Source organism: Oryctolagus cuniculus, chromosome 1, assembly GCF_964237555.1.
Source record: "Oryctolagus cuniculus chromosome 1, mOryCun1.1, whole genome shotgun sequence".
Classification (NCBI taxonomy): Eukaryota; Metazoa; Chordata; class Mammalia; order Lagomorpha; family Leporidae; genus Oryctolagus; species Oryctolagus cuniculus.
Genome location: NC_091432.1, coordinates 222,771,070 through 222,786,176, shown reverse-complemented (window position 1 = coordinate 222,786,176; position 15,107 = coordinate 222,771,070).

Below are 15,107 nucleotides of genomic sequence, written 5' to 3'. Positions count from 1 at the left end.
TTCATCATTCTTTCATGCCCTCTCCTCCCCTCCTCAACAACAGAGTGGTGGAAAGACCATTGTCTTGGATGTAAGAACATGGATGGGTTCATATTCTGTGAATTCGAGGGAGTTATTTAATACTCAATACATCTTTTACTCATCTTTAAAATGGGCCAAATTTGGGGCTTGTGTCATGGTGTAGTAGATAAAGCTGCCACCTGAGACACTGGTATCCTATATGGGCACCACTTCAGACCAACTCCTTGATAATGTACCTGGGAGAACAGTGGACAAAGGCTCAAGTGCTTTGACCCCTGTATCCATGTGGGAGACCTGGAGGAAGCTCCTGGCTCCTGGCTCCTGGCTTTGGGCCAGCCCAGCTCTGGCCAATGTGCCCATTTGATGAGTGAAGCAGCAGATGGAAGATCTCTCTCTCTCTCTCCCTTCACCTCTGTAGCTCTGCTTTTGAAATGAATAAAAAAACTTTTTTATAAAAATGGGTCAATAATATGTATTATGCAGAATTACCATGTTGATATGGCATAAAATTGGAGCGTAACTTCAATTATAAGGGGGCATCATTGAACACAATTCCTTAAAATAAACATTGGCTTTCATAATAATCACTATGATTTTCATTGTTGTACATAATATTAGTCCTCTTTTCCTTTCTGTTTTAAAATTCTGCCAGTCTCCATCCTGACTTTGGTTTCTCATGCATGATGTTAAATGTCCACATTATATGTTCTTATCACCTCCTGAATGCCCTTTTCCATAGCTCACATCACACTGAATTATAATTGATAGACGTTCCCCCTGTCTTCTCCATTTGGAGCAAGGGTCATGCCCTGTTCAGAAGTCTATCTCTAGGGCCAAGGGCAGTAACAGAGCATATTATTTATTAGGGTAGGACTAGTGTGTTGGGAGTGAGTTGCCTAGATTATGACTCTTCAAGAGACACTCATTTTCAGAACTGTGCACCTGAATCAGGTACTCAGTAAAAATGTATGAGTGGCTTAGCAGATTAATTTTACCTATCTCTCCTAACCCTGTAATTATCCAATCACATCCTCTTTCTGTTTCTCTCTTTTTCTTCCATGAACTCCTGTTCACATCTTTGAATTTCATGGCCTGACTCTGTCCCTTTGACAGGACCAGTGTCTCTATCCTTTTTTCCATTCCTCCTGCATTTTCTCCTTACTTTCCTGCCCTCTGACTCACTTCAGCCCTTGCTCTATCTACTTGCTCAGATCTGGCAAACTGTCTCCTCACTGGCTCTTCCTTTATTGATTTGTAAGGGGTTATTTTGTCCACGGAGGGAAAGAATTTCTTTTATGCTCCAAAGGATCAGACTGGGCACAAAAGCCACGGACAACTTTTGTTTGATGTGGACAATTTTATTCCCATTCAATTCCCTGGGTTTTCAAACAGTTGCAGATCTCTGAACTCAAAACATCTGAGCCAGTACATCCTCCCGCTCCTGAAAGGGCACAGGTTTTTTCCTTTCAGTCTTTAACAACCTTTCTTGTGTCTCCCTGCACAGAGGTCACATCATTAGTCAGGTCTTGAGTTCATACTGAAAAGGTAAAATTGTTAATTTAAGAAGAGAACTAGGTACAGGTACTTAAATAAAATGAAAGGCACAACTCATCTGCAACTCCTTCCTTCTTTCTGTCGCATGCTTGTTGTACTCTCCACTTCATAAGGTCAAAATCTTCTAATACTTACATCTACTATATGAGCTGCATTCACCATTAGCTGTGCAATCACTTCTCTAATTAGAATCTTCTCCAGAATAAAACTGCATTACAGAATTTTAAACATAAAGAATCTACCAAAGAAGGCATATTCTGAAAAATGATATGTAAACTTTCATGAAAATTTGTAGAAAAACTGAACAAAATGTTTAAAGAGTAGGTTTATTCCCTCTCTGGCGTCTCCCACCCCATTTTCTGTGACTCTCCAAAGGTTCACAATGTCCAATTTGTAAAGCACAATACTGGACTCAATATTTGCTCTAATCACTCAAGGACAAGGTGGTGATAAGTTCAAGGAAGTGAAAATGTAAATCATGGGAGGCCCCAGACTTTGCAGACATCATCTCTGTTTGGGCAACATTGGGACAGTGCTGAGTGGGTAAGACCAGGCAAAGACGGCAACAGGGTCATGGTGGACATAATGTCTACTATTTGCTGGAAGAATAAGCTGCTATATTCTCTTTGAGAAGAAATTTAGCAATATTTGATGAAATTTAAAAATGCATGTATATGCGCATACACATACATACATATAAGATAAATACAACGCAAACATTTGAAGCATTATTGGAAGTAAGACAAATGACTAGAAATAACATAAATAGGGGCCGGTGCTGTGGCACAGCAGGTTAAAGCCCTGGCCTGAAGCGCTGGCATTCCATATGGGGCCGGTTCTAGTCCCGGCTGCTCCTCTTCTGATCCAGCTCTCTCCTATGGCCTGGGATAGCAGTAGAAGATGGCCCAAGTCCTTGGGCCCCTGCACCCACATGAGGGACCCAGAGGAAGCTCCTGGCTCCTGGCTTCGGATTGGCACAGCTCCAGCTGTTGCAGCCAACTGGGGAGTGAATAATCGGATGGAAGACCTCTCTTTCTCTCTCTTTCTCTCTCTCTTTCTCTCTCTCTCTCTGACTCTCCTCTCTCTGTGTAACTCTGACTTTCAAATAAAAATGAATAAATCTTAAAACAAAATAACATACATAACCATCAGTGGAATAAATTGTGCTGCACTCATGCTCTGAAATATTTTGTAACTGCTGCAAAGAGTGAGTTTCTCTGTGCCACTATGGTAAATCTTCCTGAGAGAAGACCAAGTGTTAATGTCATGTGGAAGATGAGAACATTGTGATGCTTCTTGATGTGTCAACTTGGATCTGCTGAACTATTTTCCTGGGATGCCCTTAATGATATATTTCTTATTATGGAGAACAACAAGGGGTAGTCTCTCAGGAAAGCTGGAAGACAGGAAAAATATCTATGGCCATTTTGTAGCATGTGTATTCTTTCTCCTAGTTGTTCAATGAAACCATAATGTCAGTCTACTGTGAAGCAGTTTCACAGATATAAAGACCCAAATGAGTCGACTTTCAATTAATCAGTAGGGAGTGGATTCAGGGTGGTCCTGAGTTAATCACTTGGATGATCTCGCTAAGAGTATCAAGCAAGTTATGCTTATTTATTTTTTCTTTTTAAAAGCACTTCTATTTATTTCTTTTCATTTTTATTTGATGGAGGAAGAGAAGGAGAGAGAGAGAAAGAGAGAGATCTTATCTTGCAATGCTGATTCCATTACTGAGCCATGACCTGTAGATTAAATCCAGATCTCCCATGTGGGTGGCAATAGCCCAAATATTTAGGACCTCACCTGCTGCATTCCAGAGTGCACACATCAAGAAGCTGGAAATGGGAGAAGAACCAATACATGAATCCAGGTCCTGTGATTCGGGATGCAGACTTCCCACGTGGCATCTTAACCACTGCAGCAAATGCTCACCCCTTTTCTTGATGTTTTGATTGTAGCAAAAATACATTCAATAAAACTTCTTACCTTAACCATGTTTGAGTGTGCAGCACTGATGTGTTAATATACTCTCATTGTCACGAAATAGATTTCTGGAGTTTTTTCATCTTGCAAAACTGAAATTCAATACTTCTTAAATAGCAACTCTCCTTTGCTCCTACCCCACTCCTTTGTTCCCACCCCCTTGGTAAACACTATTCCTTATGCTTCTCTGATTTGGGCTACTTTGAATATGTCATAGAAGTGGGATCAAAACATCTGTGGTCATATCTAATTTTAATACAATGTTTGAAAGTGCTGCAAAGCAATCTTTATCCAGTAATACATTTCCTCACCAGAGGAAGACTCTCATGAGTATTGTTTGATGGGCTGATTAATTAACTGCTTTCTTTCACTTAAGTGCTTACTTTATACTTAGATTCCATTTATTCAACAAGTATTCAGTGACTGTCAAAAAGTCACTACCAGTAAGACTGAGTTGGACACCTTAGGACATTGATGTAAATAAAAAGAAATAATATTTATGGACTTTATGGGTGTCTGGGAACAACTAATAATGGATGTTACATGGTTACCATAGTTGTGGCATTGTTATTAATGATAAAGACTTAGACGGACCATGGAGGGCAATTCCTATGCTGTACTGCAAATCTTCTGCTTGAATATGGGGGAGTCTCCCTCACTGCTGTGGATGCTTACAGAGACAGATATATGGGCTAAAATCGCAGACTCCTTGGGATGCATTGAATTCTCATTTGTAAATAATCCACTGGGGCATACGTTTTACTGAAAAAAGGTACAAAGTTGCATAATGTATGAAACACTAGTTTACTTTTAGTTGTGTTTGATTTAACCCTAATTCTTTGGACAATTGAAAAACATAAAAACATGGCTCTGTATTCCTTCTTTTCTTCTCTACGCAGGCTACTATTACTAGAATCAAATGGTAATATTGTGAATTTTAAATGTAGCCACTCATTTGTAACATACTGTGTACCAGAAAATATTTTCAGTCTTTTATGAAAATAAGATATATTTATTTACTTGAAAGGCAAAGTTACAGAAAGGCAGAGAGAGAGAGAGAGAGAGAGAGAGAGAGAGAAGTCTTCCATCTGGTGGTTCATTCCCCAAATGGCTGCAACAGCTGGAGCTGGGCCAATCCGAAGTTAGGACACAGGAGCTTCTTCTAAGTCTCTCACGAGGGCACAGAGGTCCAAAGAATTGGGCCATCTTCTACTGCTTTCCCAGGCCATAGCAGAGAGCTGGATTGGAAGTGGAAGAGCTGGAACTCAAATCAATGCCCATATGGGATGCTGGCACTGCAGGCAGCGGCTTTAACCACTATGCCACCATGCTAGATCCACTCTTTTCAATTTTTTACCAGATGAATTTATTTAGTCTCTGTTCAAAAATATTTATTTATTTTATTTGAAAGGTACTGTTACAGTGAGAGAGAGAATGAAAAATTTAAACAGAGAGAGAGATTTTCCATCCACTAGTTTGCTCCCCAAATGACCACAATAACTGGGGCTGGGTCAAACTGAAGCCAGGATCCTGGAGCTTCATCCTGGTTTTCCATATGAGTGGCAGGGGTTTAAGCACTTGGATTGACTTCTGTTGCTTTCCCAGACACACTACTAGGGAGCCGGATTAGAAGTGGGGCAGCCAGGATTTGAACTGGCAGTTGTATGGGATGTCAGCATTGCAGGTGGAGCTTAACTTGCAGTGCCACAATGCCGGTCCCAGACTTAGTGTTAACAAAGCTCCTATGAAGTAGGTTAGTGTGAATATACTTATTTTTACAGGAAAGAAACGAAGGCTTTCAGTGGTCATTAAATGTACCATTGTCATTCACAGTCTATGTCTTTAGTTACTGAATATGCTGCTGTACCTTGGGCATAGGTAAGGTGAGCAAGAGGGCATAGATATGAAGAGATCCGGGCTCTGGCCTCAGAGATAGGAATGTAGAGCAGTGAATTCAGGCTATTGCTGAACCTCTATGTTGGATGCCACGTGTTCTTACCAGACTGGATTGTTCAACCCAGATGTCCTCTTGGCCAGCACTTTTAGAGTCAGTTAGCAAAAAAATTTGGAGCTTTCTCTTTCTCCTAAGATTACCCTGTTTTTTTTTCCCCATTCCTTGACTCACATGGAGTAATTACTGAATAAATATTAACAGATAACTTTTGATAAGTTTTATGGAATTTTGATTCTAGAAGACCCAGCTTTCAATACTATTCTATGAGTGTGTTACTTAACCTATTACTTAAGCCCTTGTCTAGAAAAAGGGAAATTATAATTGTGTTCAAACTTTATTAATAAGATGATTTGAAGAAAATTATTACCAGCACTTCTGGAATGTACCAAACACCTATGAAACAAGTGCTATGATTAAATTATTAATAAATGACTGAAAAATACTCAGAAGATTAAGACAATACAGGTTTTGGAAAAGCTTTCCAGAACCTCACTCTATATACAATGTGTGTGTGTGTGTGTGTATGAATGATCTTCACAAAGTTCATGAAAAATATGTATAATGCAAAAGTATACAGGAGTTTACTATATGTAACATCAAAATAAACTTATCTTCTAATTCCATTTTCCATGAACTTTTTGAAGTACCTTCCTATATACATGTGAGAGTGTGTGTATGTGTGTGTGTGAGTGTGTGTATAGAGATGCTAAACCATGTTTCTTTAAAATTCTACTCTGCGAAGTGTAGTATACATGGGCTATATAAATTTGAGATAAAAGCAAAGGAAGAAAGTCTCGTGTAATCTCTTTGTACCCTCTGTGACAGGGAGGGCTAAACAATGGACTGGTATACTGGTAGACTCCGAACCAAGTAATACATTTGAACTAATTGGAGCTTTCTCTGTACCTAGGGGGTGACACCGCTTGAATTTCACCTTGTTAGACCCTGGAATTTCTCACTGACAAATTTATTTCTGTCTTTCAACAGTCACACCACACCCTCTAGCTGCATGCGTCATATCCTTCAAACTTTCATCCAGTTGCTGATACCAAAAGGTTCTTTGAGGTTGTCAATGGATGGCTTCAGAATTGGGGATGAGGATCAGACATCCACATTCAAATCAAGTCTGTTACCCTAGCAATTTCCACTCTGTCTTCCCCTCCCAGATCTAAGCTGGAGTCTGGAAACTGCTTGCACATTACGGCTGTTACAGAACCAAGCTATAATTTTCAGGCTAATGGAAGATGTATTGGCAAAGTTGACATTAAGTGGAACTAATTGCACTGTAACTGCTAAATAACTAAGAAATAACTACCCTGTAATTTATGATGCAGTGTGGACTATTCAGTAACTTTGGAGCTCTTCATATAGCAAGGAGCTCAGTGATGCATGGGCTGCCAAACTTTCCACCATTCAGAGGGCCCCAGAAGCAGAAGATTGTGTGTTGTACAAACATGCAAGGCTGCCGTTTATAAAGGCAACCTGCCCTACTTAGGGATAATGGCTTCAATCCAGTGCTTAGTGGATGATAACTGTGCCTCATAGAACTTTAGTTGCAGGTCTCTTGTAGGCTGAAAACCCAAACTTGGTTCATACTTACAGAGTATATCTTATCCAGAATGATTCAGCTGATGGGCTGACATTCTGCTATGGACAAAATAAATTAAAGAACAAAATAAGGGCAAGTAATGAGGCATAGAGGACGTTTATCTCATCTGAATGAAAACCCTTGTGTTTTGGTAGGCTAAAATTTGAGTCTTCCAAGACATCTTCTGAATCACAGCATCTCTAGTAAGGACTGTATTAATTTCCCTTTACCTTTTCTGACAATCTTCTCATTGGTCCTCTCTCACTCTTTTTTTTTCCACCAGACTCATGTACCCACTCCATTTCTTCACAGTTCTCATTTACCTTTTAAGATCAGAAATGTGCTTCACTCCACTTTTTCTGCTTAATTTTCTAAGTGATCTCTTATTTTTGAAAGAATTATTTTTCAAAGCTGTGAACATGCAACACTAATCACAAGTGATGCACTTAAAAAACTTATCTGGATAAACAGATTTCAGAAATGCTCAATACTATTTCTTTCTCTTAGAAGCTCACATATTAAAGTTCTAAGAAATCCTATATTGCAGAATTTTTTAACTTTGGTTAGATTAAATTTACTTAAAAAACATTGTCCACAGAAATCTATGTGTGTGTGTGTGACATGGGTGTGTGCTTTGTGTGTGTGTGTATGTTGTAACTCTATACTCCAGTTCCCTCATATACCATAGTACGTATTCCTTGGAATGCAATTTTGAGAAATGTTGGTAACTAATTTAGATCCTAGCTCCAAAGTATGTAAACTTCTTTGATGACTTCATTTGCAAAAACAATTCTTTTTGGCACATCCCATAAACCCATCTCCATGAAACTTTTCCTTTACTGCCCAGGTAGCATCAGTTGTTCCCTTGGGATTTCATGGAGATATGTTCTAGATACATGCACATTGTTTGTAATTATTTTTCTCTCTTGAATTAATTCAGGATTTCACAGTTTAGGCACTGCTAACATTTTGGCACTGATAATTCATTGTTATATGGAGCTGTCTGTGCATTGTAGGATGTATAACAGCATGCCTGGCCTCTACCTACTAGATACCAATAGCTCCAATATCACCCAACCATCCCAGTTACAACAGAAATATTTCTAGATACCACCAAATGTTCCCCAGTGAGCATAAAATAACCCCCTGTTGAGAACCACTGATTTAAGTAGTGAGCTGCTAGTGTCGGGGAACGGGACAGCCTGGCCAGCTGTGCCCCTCCCGACATGTACAAGCACAAGAAGTTTAGTGCTGGGCTTTTTCCACCCTGCCCGTTGCTAATTGCAAGATCCTGTTTTGACTTTAAGCATCCTGTTATTGCATGTTTCCCACACTTAGTTGGTAACATGTTTTCTGTGAATGATATATATAAATAGGTGGACGGTGGGCGGGGGTAGTGAATGAACGCTGGTAAAAGACGGAGGAATGAATGAACGCTGGTAAAAGACGGAGTAATGAATGAACGCCGGTAACAGGCGGAGTTGTGAATGAACGCGAGTAGTAAGCGGGAGTGGTGAATGAAGGAGTTGTGAATGAATGCCGGTAACAGGGCGGGCGTTCGCGACATGTAACGCGAGTCTGCTGAAAAATAAAGTGGAAGCTGAAAAGCCGATAAACGCGTCTGGTGTCTCCGAGGTCTCGCTGGCGTTAACCTATCCGGAAGGTGTACGCCTGCATGCTAGAGGCCAGAAGTTTTATCATGCTACTCACACCTAATACCACACCTAACATCCATGGTTATTTGTATGTAAATGTTTAATGAGCAGTTATTTTTTTGTCTGAATCTTTACTGACAAAATAAATTTATTTCATTAGAAGTAATTTTATGCACATATTATTATAGTAATGTAATCATTCAATTACTGTAATCCAGCCACATTACCTGAAGTTCACTAGTTTTTGAGAGACTAATTGAGGGAAATAATGTGATAGAAAAAGTAAAAGTAGATTGGTTATTGATTCAGCAGACAGTACGAGAGGAAAATACTAGATAGTGATAGATCCTATATATTTAGAATTGTCACATTTGTCAGTTTACACTCTTACTCTCAAGGTTCCATTTGCAAAATGGATATACTGACGTCTAGACTGTCAGTCACAAATGTTTCATCTGGAAACAAATTAAAACATGTTTTACAAAGACTGAAAATTTTAGAATACTTATCAAAAGAAATGGTAATCTTTGTTTTGTTCAACATGCTTGAGGATGAGAATGTACTGTTCTTCTTATTTTCTCCAAGCAACTAAAATACAATGATCTAAAGCAAAAAATGATATTTCAATTTTAATTATCAGTGTTATTAGAAGCTTCTTTAAGTTACTTTACTAATTTTCCTGACTTTCTATTTACTAATTGTACTGTATTACACATAATTGAACTCTAATTTCATGAAACAGAATCATCATCACAATCATGTGCAGAGTGAGTCATTTCAACCTCCTTTAAAAGACTCAGAATGTTGAAAATTCTATTGTTCCCTGGTTCTCTTTATGTTGTATCATTTCTTACATTCTTCCATCAGTTGCACGCCTTGAGCCATCCCTCTTGCTGTTTTCATTGTGTCTTTGCCTCAAACTTCCCTTGAATAGTGCTGACCCTACTTACCTTCCATAACAATAAAAAATAGATACATAGATATATTCCATTTACTTAAAAGTAAAATGAGAATAAATAAAACCTGAAGATCCTTTCTATAAAGAGAATACATAGATATTACTGCACAGACACTATTAAGTATCAATTTGTGACTACTGAGAAATCTTTTCTCATTTTTCCTTCCAAGGTTTCAGACTCTATTGTTACAAAAAAATTACACTTTGTGTGTGGGGGGGGGGGTGGCTAGTCACTAGACAAGGAAGGAACAGTGCAAACAGACAGAAGAGTAATTAAAGTAGAGGAGGATAGAAAAAAGAGAACAAGAAAGGATTAAAAATAGAAAAAATAGGTCAGAACAGAATAAAGCAGAAAGGAGTTGATGGAAATGGATGTTTTCCCCCAACTAATTTATTCCATCTTATTGTCTTGTGACAGAAAAAACATTCTTCAGAAGAGGATTCTTCCAGAGGGTGTAGGAATATTCCTCGGATGAAGAGTTATTTCCTGTTTTATCTGTTTTTAGTCATACTAACATTAGGTACATCAGTCAACAGTTACCTTGAAACATAGACGCCTGATCCACGTGCAACAGAACTTTCCTGGGAATAGGGCCCCTCTTTGGAAAGGATTGATTGTTTTTCTCTAGGGACATCAAAACAAACAAAAAAATACACCTGAATTATTAGTTTCCCTTGTTCTCGGTTAGTTTTCTGATAAGAAAGGTTTATCCTGCAGTCTCCTCTCCAGTAGACTCCACACCTGCTGCTATAGAGAGTTTTAGCAAACAGAGAGCAGGCAATAATTAGCATCTCCTCTACATGTGCTGTGCACACTCTCTCAATTGCTTGACAAAACTTTGTTTCTCAGAATGTTGATCTCGGAAATAGGAGTCATTTTAACTAACTCAGTTCTTCAGTTTTAATGCAGACAGATTTTTGATTATGAAAAGATTTTGTTAAAATGTAGATTCTAATTTAATGTGCCTGGGATGTGGCCTAGGAGTTTGCATTTCTCTTTGTCTTTTTTTTTTTTTTTTTTTTCCGACTGGCAGAGTGGACAGTGAGGGAGAGAGACAGAGAGAAAGGTTTTCCTTTGCCGTTGGTTCATCCTTCAATGGCCGCTGCGGCCAGCGCGCTGCGGCCAGTATACTGCACTGATCCGAAGCCAGGAGCCAGGTGCTTCTCCTGGTCTCCCATGGGGTGCAGGGCCCAAGCACTTGGGCCATCTCCCACTGCACTCCTGGGTCACAGCAGAGAGCTGGCCTGGAAGAGGGCAACCAGGACAGAATCCGGTGCCCCGACCGGGACTAGAACCAGATGTGCAGGCGCCGCAAGGCGGAGGATTAGCCTACTGAGTCGCGGTGCCAGCAGGGGTTTGCATTTCTATCTTGCAATTGAATTTGTAATGTTTGTGTACTAATTAAAAGAGATAAAACTTAAAGCACTCTGCAAACTAAAAATGTTACATATACAATTGGAAGATTACTATTATTTTTTTCTGATGAACTGAACACAAGTTGGAAAGGTGAGATGGGCTTATTTAAATATAAAACATTTGAAATCTGAAAAATATGAGTTATAGTTCCATAAATTTGAGCAAATCATTTCACTTCTTGAGTAACAACTTCTGGTCATGAATAATGAGAATGAGTAGACATATGGCAATGGTTAAATCAGGAACTGTATATAAATGTCCTGTTAATGATTTTGAGACATTATGTGATCAGTCCATTGCAGCTGTTTTATTACATTTTTACAAAAGACACAAAGAATAAATATAGGCATCTCCTTCATTTTACACAACTTGTATGTTTCAAGATGGCTTCCAATTAGATCCAGAGGACACAAAGAAGAAAAAAAATACAATAAGATTAATATATGATAAGTGAAAACCTTTTTCTTTTAATTACTGCAAAATATATTTGTTGCTAAGACAATATGAGAAGAAATTTGAGTATGTATGAGGATATTCCACCACACATTTATTATCAATAAAAATAAAAATAAACATTTTCATGCTCATTAGAATTATGGGCTTGAAGTTTATAAATCTATATGTGTTTCATTTATTCTGAATAGTTCAGCCTGAAGTGGATTTAAGCCTCCCTTAGTCCTGTTTATGAAGAAAGAGTTTTGCTGTAGAAATTAAGAGTGTGACACATATCATGTGGAGGGAGAGGAGAGAAGAGAGGGTGTAGAAAGAGCAATGCTTAACTATTAGGTTGAGTCATAGTTCACTGCTAATTTTTGTTACATTAGACCTCTTTCCTAGTGCCTGTAATCCATTGCATAAGAAAATTTAAAATAAGTCCTGCTTCTTTTATGCTCTAATTGAATGTTTTTATGAATAAAGTTTTATTGTAACACAGGCATAGTCATTCATTTGCCTATTATTTATGACTTCGTTCACACTTTGATGAAGGGTTGAGCAGTTTTGATAGACTATATGTAGCAAAGTCTAAAATATTTATTATAAGATCTTTTACAGAAAGTGTTTGCTGAACTGCATTCCATAGGAAAATAAATCCAACATTTCATAATGATCTACTATATATGGTATACTTCACTCATGTAATTTTTTAAAATATTTATTTATTTGAAAGTCAGGGTTACAGAGAGAGAAGGAGAGACAGACACAGACAGACAGACAGACACACACACACACACAGAGAGAGAGAGAGAGAGAGAGAGAGAGAGAGAGAGAGTTTTCCATCCACTGGTTCACTCTCCAGATGGCCAGAACAGCCAGAGCTGGGCCAAGTCAAAGCAAAAAGCCAGGAGCTTCACTGGGTCTCCTATGTGGACGGCAGAGCCCAAACACTTGGGCTGTCTTCTGTTGCTTAGCTGGAGCAGCTGGGAGACCAATCAGCATCCCATGAGATGCTGGCATTGCTGACTATGGCTTTACCTGTTACGCAACAGTGCTGGCCCCAATCCATGTTCTTTAAATCAAAACAATTATATAAAAATTTCCCAAATGATCTCTATTTGCCAGAAAGTATTATATATATATTACAATAATCATATGACACAGTTGATGCTATGATATATTATGGAGGTGGATAAAAGTGATGCTTCTTATTAGGGTTCTTTGGACTCACATGGTAAGGATATACTATTACAATCTATGTGGCTATAGAATATAATATTACTTTGAGGCAAATATTATCATCCCCATTTTAAAAACAAAGAAACTGAGACTCAGAGGAGTTGAGAAAATCATCCAAAATCAGAAGCTAATAAACATTAAAGCTGTATTGGAAGAAAGAAAAGAAGGAAGGAAGGAAGGAATGAAGGAAGGAAGGAAGGAAGGAAGGAAGGAAGGAAGGAAGGGAGAAAGGCTAGGCCAGCACTGTGGCTCATTTGGTTAATCCTCTGCCTGCGGCACCGGCAACCCATATGGGCGCCGGTTCTGGTCCTGGTTGCTCCTATTCAAGTCCAGCTCTCTGCTGTGGCCTGGGAAGGCAGTGGAGGATGGCCCAAGTGGTTAGGCCCTGCACCACATGGGAAACAGGGAGGAAGCTCCTGGCTCCTGGCTTTGGATTGGCACAGCTCCGGCCATTTCGGCCATTTGGGGAGTGAACCAATGGACGAGAGAGACCTTTCTCTCTCTCTCTCTCTCTCTCTCTCTCTCTCTGTGACTCTGCCTGTTAAATAAATAAATAAAAATCTTAAAAAAAGGGAGAAAAGAAGAAAAAAGATGATTTGAAATAGAGCTGATGCCTGTTGCCCAAGTGTTTCTGTGCTTCTGGAATTTAGCTCAAAATTATTACATCCTTGATGTCTTACCCCTCATCTTTCCTTCCTGTCCTATTCTGGGTTCAGAAAAACATCTGTAGTTCTGACTGTATCTCTGGCATATTGTCATTCTTTAAATCCATTTATATTTGGTAATCGTGCCCTCATTGTGTCTGATTCACCTAATTTGAAGTTCTCACCAACATCTCGTTTATTAGTCTTTATTTAAAGCTCCTGATCCCTTACCCTGCTCTGACCACATTTCTACTCTCAGAACTTCTCTCAGAATTTCAGAGTCAAAGAATCTCTGTGATGCCCATTCATTTATCATGTTGGAACTCATAAGAAATTACCAACTTTGGTCAATTACTTTTGGGATGTAGAGGGATATTGCTAATTGTTAGGGCTTTGCCCATTTCTTCAGAAATTTCTCCAGAATTCACATACTAAAATCATCCCAGGGAAGACCCTGAGGCATGAGATCAGTAAACCTGGTTTTTAGTTGTACCTCTGAGTGTTATTTTCTCATTTGCAAAATTTAGATAATTACTAGGTTTCTTACAGACTTACTGTGAAATTAAAATGAACCAAGATTTGAAATGGTACTTTGTGTAAATACAGCTAATTGCACATATGTAGGGTGATAGCATCAATGTTAATTTTACTAATAAGTATTGTAAATTCATTTAAGGTATTATGCTAATATTTTAATATTGTAATGTAATAATGTGAAAAATAAGAAATTTGAAGATTGGAAGCACAATGTTTGCAGAATACTGCTTTGGGAAAAACTGGAAGCAGAGCATAATTTTGAAGAACCAATAGACACAAGGCCAGGAAACCATTAATTCACAGTAAAGTTGTATGCAATGGACAACACACACCCACTTTGTCTAGCTCCATCTTGAGGACTTAGAATTAGTTTCTCTAACTCAAAGAGACTAAATATTTCCCCCTGCTTATTTAATATTTTATTGTTTAATAAAATTGAGTGTATTTTGCAAATAAGATATATTGTTTCTTTTTCTTTTTTTTCACATTATTAAATCATAAGCATAGAGATTGGGGTCAATGTTATGCTACAGCAGGTTAAGCCATAGCTTTTGATGTGCCATCTCATATTAAAGTGCTAGTTTAAATCCTGGCAGCTCCACGTCAGATCCAGCTCCCTGCTAATGTGCCTGTGAAAGCAGCAGAAGACTGCCCAAGTACATGGGACTCTGCCACTCATGTGGGAGACCCCAAAGGAATTCCTAGCTCCTGGCAGCTACTTGGGGAGTGAACCAGTGGATGGTAGATCTCTCTCTCTTTCTCTCTCACTGCCTTTCACATAAATTAATTAATCTTTGTAAAAAGTGTGAGATCAACAGTTAATATATTTGCCTTCTTTTGGGGTTGGAGATGAACAAAAATAAATACTCCAAAATTGTGGTGATTTTGGCACAAAAAACATTGAAGTGTATACTTTACACCAATCTGCTATGGAAGCAGCACTCAATTTACCAAAAACATGCATTACATCATTTATTTAGATACATGGAAGGTCCATGATTGTTGGACATGAAATAGCAATGGGGGTAAAACCTAGTTTTTAACAAATCTGCTGGAATGTTGACATTGTTAGTCAGCATAGCCTAGCAATGATGAATGATAAGTCTAGCTAGTCATGAA